A 7,806-nucleotide genomic window follows, 5' to 3' on the forward strand; every position below is an offset into this window, starting at 1 on the left:
TTGTTTCATCAATTTCTAGTGCAGTGAACAGGAAATGTTTACCAAGGATAAGTAGACAAATTTTGCTGGTCAGAGTGCATATGGAATTAAAAAATAATCCTCATTGCTAGTATAATGTTTTTTAATGGAATACATTTTGAAAAAAATGCTTATAAAAATAATAATGATAGTTTGAAGATAATGATGTCATAGCCAGTACAAAACGAAAGGTAATAATTATGATTTTAGGGGAGGAAAGGGGATTGAGCAATAAAATTTGTTAAAACTGATTATCCAGAGGGTAATATTTTGGGAATGCAAATGTTTCTATGGCTGGAAAAAATGTTCTCTATAATCAAGAAAAATAGTTCAACAATTCCTATGGCCTGGATAACTACTAGAATTTTATTATGCTCATTTTCTATTATTTCATGCTTAAATAAGCAAATCTAATCAGTTTTTTTTTTTTTGCTAAAGCAAGAAAAAACAATATTCACATATATTCTTCTAATAAATACCCACTGTAACTTAATAAATTGACTTTCTCATACATTTGGGTACATCAATGATGTACACCCTTTAGAACCTGTTTTGTACCCCCTAATGATTTGTACATAAAAGTTCTAAATTTAACTTTTGCAGATAAGAGGAATTCAGCCCTGGACTAGCCTTAATAATGTGTGCACTCAAAGAAAAAATATTTCTATCAATTGCTTGGCAATGATCAAACATTTTATGTTAAGTCAAAGAGAAGAATAAAAAAGGCATATCTCCAGAGTGAAGGGGGCAGTAAAATAATTTTTTGGATTGGATATATTCAATTCTATCAGGTTAGGGAGATTAACTCATGTAAGTACAAAAAATGGATATTATTAATTCTAAGAGTCAGCCATTTGTGTCAGAAGGAAAATGTTAATGCTGTGGACTATGTAGAAAGCTCTAATCATAAAATTTTCATGCTAATAATCAAAACAACATCTTGACATACCCCCCCCCCCAAAATGTGATATAACTAAGTGGGAAAATGAAGGCAAGGTGAGACAAAATATATTGGTGGGTAGGGCTATGATAAAAGCCATGTCTTCATTATCTATAGTAGAATATCAAGCATATTTTTAAATATAAAAGAAATGAGAAATGTAAATTTAAATATACTATTTAGGAACACAGAGACAAAATCAGAAGAAGCAACTTGAAAAGCTAAAAATGATTGTATTGGGAAGTGTGATTTTTATGTGGGGAAGTTTGGGGCAGGGGATTTTTGTAACTCTTCATCAACTTTGACCTTTAAAGGGAAAATTAAAAAGAAAAGTAAACTCCAATAAAGAATGATTTGTTTCAAAATTTATAATACAATGAGGAAGTTTATTCTTCATTTTCCCCTAACAGAAAATTTTAGACATAATTTTGGGAAGAGAGAAAAAAGGACAATGGATAAAATTTGTCATAACTTTCAAATAGAAACTTCACAAAATAAGAATAGTTACTAATTTAATTAAATAACACATGAAAATACACTCTGATTTTCTTTATCATTTAGGTTTCAAAATACTGATTTCTGACATGTCATAAAATGCATTTCTGCATTTTTGTTTCTTTCTAGTCTTCAGAAATTCAGCCAGATCTTGATAATAGATCTGCTACAAAAAGAATAGAATATTACCACAAGATGGCACCTTTGAACATATTTCAAAACGTTGATTATGAACATCAAATGTCTCCAACTGAAAAGAACAGTGAAGACATCTGCTCTTCCTTTTCTGGTTTAAAACGAAACAATGTTCACATGATCCCTGAAAGCAGAAAAAAATACAATTTTCATTTTGGTGCAAAAGGATTTTTACAAATAATAATCTCTAACCACTGAAATTCCCAACTAAGAAATAATGACAAAAATATTTCTTGATTGACTAAAACTTTCTTGTGCAAATTATCTCCCTTCATCATATTCACTGTCATCAGGCCCTTCTGGGCCACACAATGCAGAGTGAGTGGAACATCACCCAAATGGTTTCACATACAATGGATGATTAGGCCAGTACCAAAGACACTGATAACTTGTGACAAGGGTGAAAGGGCTAGCCAGCTATGGGAATCATTCCATTCAGCCACTGAGAATACAAATACTGAAAGCATTGGTTAGTCTTGTAGACGTACAACTAAAGATTTCAAAAAAATACCTGGATTAATAGAAGACTTAAAATATAATTCACTTTAACTTACTTTGAGAAAATTTCAATTTATGGAATATTTGCAAGAATACAATGAACTCCCATGTACATTATACCTAGATTTACCAGTTGTCAATATTTTGTACACTTGCCTTGTCACTATTTGCACATGCACCAATGCACATATTATTAATTATTTTTCTGAATAAGATTAAAAGAAAATAGCAGATATTGTGACCCTTTATCCCTGTTGCAATGTGGGCCTCCTAGGAACAATGACATTCTCTTAAAAAAAAAAAAAAAAAAAAAATATATATATATATATATATATATATATATATATATATATAAAGGTGTGGAAAATTAACATAGTTACAATACTATCTTCTCATATATAGTCCATGTACAAATTTTCCCAATTATTGTGATAATGAATGTTAGAGTGATTAAAATAAAAAACATTTTGAAGAAGAATTAAAAGTAATATGACAAAGACATCTAAAGACATATAGACCACATATAACTTATTTAACTCAAGCTGATTAAAGTCAAGTAAACCTGAAGAGTGGGACAAAGGTGGAGAGAGAATTTTCTATCAAATTCCCTTTAAAAAACAAAATCAACATCTGTCTGTGCTGGGCAATATTACAGAATCAACCCTGTATCCAACCAGGTCTAGACTGGCTTCCTGTCTCTTCTCATTAATAATGAGTGCTTGCTTGAACAAGTTCATTACTTCTCTAAATTCGCTTGTCTTATCTGTTAAAGGCAGTTATTACAAAAACGAGGATTTTCAGAACATTTAAAGTAATAATGCTCAGTATCTTCCTCGATGTCTAGAATGGAGTAAGTGCAGAATAAATTTTAACTTCCATTTCTAGAATGACGAAAACTTAACTCTCTCCAACCATCTCCTTAAAAAATGATTTGGCAAAAATAAAATTTATGCTTCAAAGTTAACTCTCTTGGTCTGCGATTCCGTGTTGCACACACTGGTTTCCAACTGAACGCTCTCATCCCGCTGCCATCGAGGGGCATGTCACAGCTAATTATCTGTCATCACGCCCTGTTGCATAGGCAGTACCTTGCCTGCTGCTGCTGGGACCTCAGTGCTGTCTGTTGACTCATTTGCATTGCCTCCCGAGTGTCTCCGCTGTGTGTGGATCACACAGAATGAAGCCCAGGGGCCAACTGGCAGGCCCATCTGAATTGTGGAACATATCTAAGTCCCCTCCTCATTACTTAGTGAGTAATGTGGGGATGTTCGCTGGTTCACACACCCTGGCAATGTAAACGGTCATCTGCTACCTCATCTGCTTCTCCGCGTCTGGGGTGCAGGACCAGATCGGCTGAGGAACTTTGCTAGCACTTATGCAAATAGCGATGGGAGCTCCTGGGTTTGGCAACATTCCTGTCAGAAGCCTCATTTGTGGCTGCACCGTCTGCCTCTTTTGTGCTTCCACAGCTTTGTGAGGCAACCTCAAAATAGATCTCTCCCATAGTCAAGTTGTTTTTATGTTCCTCTCCCATGAAAAGACTAAAACCCTTCCCGATCCATTTAGCGTTCCCTGTCAGTGTCTCAGTGACGGTGATGTTTCAATTTAAACTCTAAAAGAACATTCATTTAACACCAAATCAGATTATGCACATCTTGTTTTCCAAACTAAGGGAAAATGTATTTCCTTAACGGATCCCCCAATTTAGATTTAAAATACATAAATAAATTCTTACAGCATGTGTACACATAGAACAAGTCCCAAAGTGTTCTGGGTATATATAAAATAATGTCATAATTTTGTACAATGAAAACTTTATTCTAACATATACACTGCGTAACACCTACTTTAAAAAAAAACAAATTTGTTTCTATTTTTTTTAGTACCTTTTAATTACTTACTTCAGCAGGCAAGGATGGAAACCATGAACAGTACTATTGAGTGACAAGGATTCAGTTTAATTTTGGTTTGAATTCTTATCTCACTAATGGATAAATTTTTAAAATCTTTCCTTCTCTTCCCCCTACATCATGCTATAAATTTTCCTAGGAGACACTTCTATAGAAAATAAATTCAAAGTCTGCTTAGAAAATAAGAAATAAAACAGAGCAGCATAAATAAGTCCCAACCATGGGAAATTTATTTACCTAGGCTTTAAAAACTACTGGAAACCAGTGCTGCTTAAAACTGATTTCCTCTAGGTGTCAGTATAGTCCTAGAACTTAAAAACCTTAGCTTTAATGAAAATAAATAAATAAGAGCACAGTAAAATAAATGTTTACTGCCAGATCATACTATTCGTGTGTATGTGTGTTTGAAAGATTTTCTTTTGAAATCTGAACCAATTTGCAACTATGAATGTTCATCTGCAGATGACAGAAAGGATTTGTACTAGAAAAAACAAATTGTGGCTACAATATATTTCTGCAAACACACATTGTTTTCTACATCTATTTTGGCATTATACAACCCTATCATTTACTGTTGGATATCATAACTTAGTCTGTTCTGGATAGAGACATGAACATTTTGAAATCTCAGTAAACTTTATCTTAGATAAATATAGATGCACTTTACAATAATTGGACTCAATTTAATATGCCCATTGGCAAGGAGTGTTGCCTTATAACTTTAACACCAACCATGCAGCTTTGTTGAATAAGACTAAGAATTTTCAAAGTCATACAACAACATGCAAAGATTCTAATGCATGTGCACTTGATATTTATCACAACATATAATGCATTAAAACCCTAGAATCCCCAATTCTTCAGTCATAAAGAATCCTTCTCTGTCTTTTCTCCACATTAAATATCCTCAACAGGCCATTTATCAACTGGATACCTCCCAGTGATCAGATCAGGAAAGCAATTATGACATTTCTACACCTATGGAATTCAGTGCATTTCAGAATTCATTATAGAGTACTTCTTTATTTTCCTCCAAACTTTATATTCAAAATCCAAGAAAATTGAAAAAGCCAATAGATACTTACATGCCTTTTATTTATTTAATTAGTTGTTAACATTTTATGACACTTCATTTTCCAAGTAGATAACTTTTCATGTAATTTTAAGTAAAACATTTCTCTGGCGATAACAGAAACTATTATTTATTAAAAGCCTAGGTAATGCCAGATTTTCATGAAGTCCTCAGTCCAGTTCTTATATGACACCTAACAGGTATGTTATTGGCCAGGAAGTGGTTCACATCTGTAAACCCTTTGGGGAGACTGAGGCAAGAGAACCACAAGTCTGTGGCCAGACTGAGCAATTCAGTGAGACCCTTTCTCAAAACAGAAATGAAAAGGTCCGAAGATGTAGCTCAGTGGTTAAGACCTGGCTTATCATGTAAGAGACTCTAAGTTAAATCCCCAGTACTGAAATTAAAAAAAAAAAAGATATAGTATACATATGTACGTATCCCAATGCCTGCTGGTATGACTTGTAGTCTCCAGAGAAGCCTGGGAATCTGGATCAGGAAGATAATCACACAGCAATTGGGCGGTAAAACCAAGATGACAGGATTGTTGAGATCCCCCTCACAGCTCACAGCTCACACTCTGTAGCCAATACAATCTCTATCCTCAAAGCACTCAAGGCAGTTCCTTGTATCAGTCATGTTAATCTGTCATCTGAGGAAGCAAACAAACTATAAAGATAGATGATCTGGGTAACAAATCTAGAAGGGTCTGCAAGGAATCACTAAGAAATTCAGAAATATGGTTCTAATGACCTCAAAGACAACTCCCTGTACTTCTGGAAAAGTGTAAAGTTGTCCTTCCCTAATCCAAAGAGACAGGATTAAAAAACAAAACACAACAAAGGAAAAAAAAAAAAGCCTAACCTAAACTAAACCATGAAAATGCCCCTTCCTACTGAATAAATGTATTTTTATTCATTTCTCAGTTTGGGTGACAAATTATTGGCCTATGATGAGCACTAAGCCTTGTTCTACTCAATGTGAAAACCTTGTTTCCATAGCTGTGTAGACAATTCAACTGATCATGACACTCTTAGTAGGTGAAGATTAAAGTTAATTCATCAAAATTCTCCATAGAATACGATTAGAACTGTGCCAACTTTATTTAAGACTTTATTTTATACTTTGTCAAAACAGGACAAAACTTTTCTTTGCTCAAATAAAGGTGTTGTAGTTTTTTGTTGTTGTTGTTGCTGTTTGTTTTTGGTACTGGGGATTGAATTCAGGGGCACTCAAACACTGAGCCACATCCCAGCTCTATTTTGTGTTTTTTTCTTCCGAGACAGGGTCTCACTGAGTTGCTTAGCGCCTCACCATTGTTGAGGCTGGCTTTGAACTTCAGATCCTCCTGTCTCAGCCTCCCTCCGGAGCCCCTGGGATTATAGGCATGTGCCACTGCACCCAGCCTGTTGTGTGTATTTTTGTTTTAAAGAATGTCTTAGGAGATCTCTAGAACAATTATTTTAAAAGTTTAAAACATTGTTTTAATTTCCTGTAATATACTACTGTAATAAATTGCCACAAACTTGGTAGCTTAAAGCAACACAATATATTTTCCTTATATTCTGAAGAGCACAGTCCCAAAATCTGCTTTTCTTGGCTTAAACTGATATTGGTTCATTGGTCTGTTTTCATTTTATAAGGACTCTTGTGACACACGAAGATAATCCAGGATCATCTCTTCATCCCCAAACCCTTAACTTAATCATGTCTGTAGAAACCATCCTAACATATGGGGCAGCAATTGCAGTTTGCAGGGGTTCATTGGACCTGGATATCTTTGGGAAGCCTTTTTCAGCCTACCACAAATTGCTTCTTTGTGTGCCCATTTTGTGAAATTGGCTTAGCTATTACCAGTAAAGAAAAGAAAAATTCTTTACTTTATTAAACTCCCATGAATAGTTTATCCTTAGCCTTTCTTCTGGAAATGATAGGAAACAATAGAAGTGACTGAAAAATATTGCTTTATCCTCATAAATCTTCAATGCAATTTCTTATTCTCCTATTACGTTCCCTCTTCTCCACCTGAAATTCTTATTTTCAGCCACGTTTTTATTCAAACTCTATAGTAAACATCTTGGTTTTATCATTTAACAGAGAATTTCAAAGTGTTCTCTCTTAAACATAGTTTTGTTTTTCCTTTCTTTAAGTGTTCATATTACCCAAAGTGACTTAAACATCCAGTGCCATGCCAATCAAAACACCGTTAGCATTCTTCACAAAACTAGAAGAAAAAAATCCTAAAATTCACTTGGAAGCACAAGAGATCCCAAATTGCTAAAGCAATCTTGAGGAAGAAGAACAAAGCCTAGAGGAATCACAATACATGAATTCAGTCATACTACAGAACCCTAGTGACCAAGACAGCATGGCACTGGCATAGAAACAAACCCATAGACCAATGGAACAGCATAGAGGTCCCATAAATAAACTCTCACCTCTAGGGATAATTGACTCCCAACAAAGGCACCAAACACAGGCACTGGAGTAAATGGTGCTAGCAAAACTGGATATCTATATGAAGAAAAAACCTGTCCTTTATCTCTCATGCTACATGAAATCAATCTGAAATGGATCAAAGATGTAAAAGTCAGTCCTGAAACTTTGAAACGACTAGAAGAAAACATAAAGGAAACCCTTTAAGAATCCAGAATAGAAAATGATGTTTTGGATAAGAC

Source organism: Marmota flaviventris, chromosome 13 (assembly GCF_047511675.1).
Source record: "Marmota flaviventris isolate mMarFla1 chromosome 13, mMarFla1.hap1, whole genome shotgun sequence".
Taxonomy (NCBI): domain Eukaryota; kingdom Metazoa; phylum Chordata; class Mammalia; order Rodentia; family Sciuridae; genus Marmota; species Marmota flaviventris.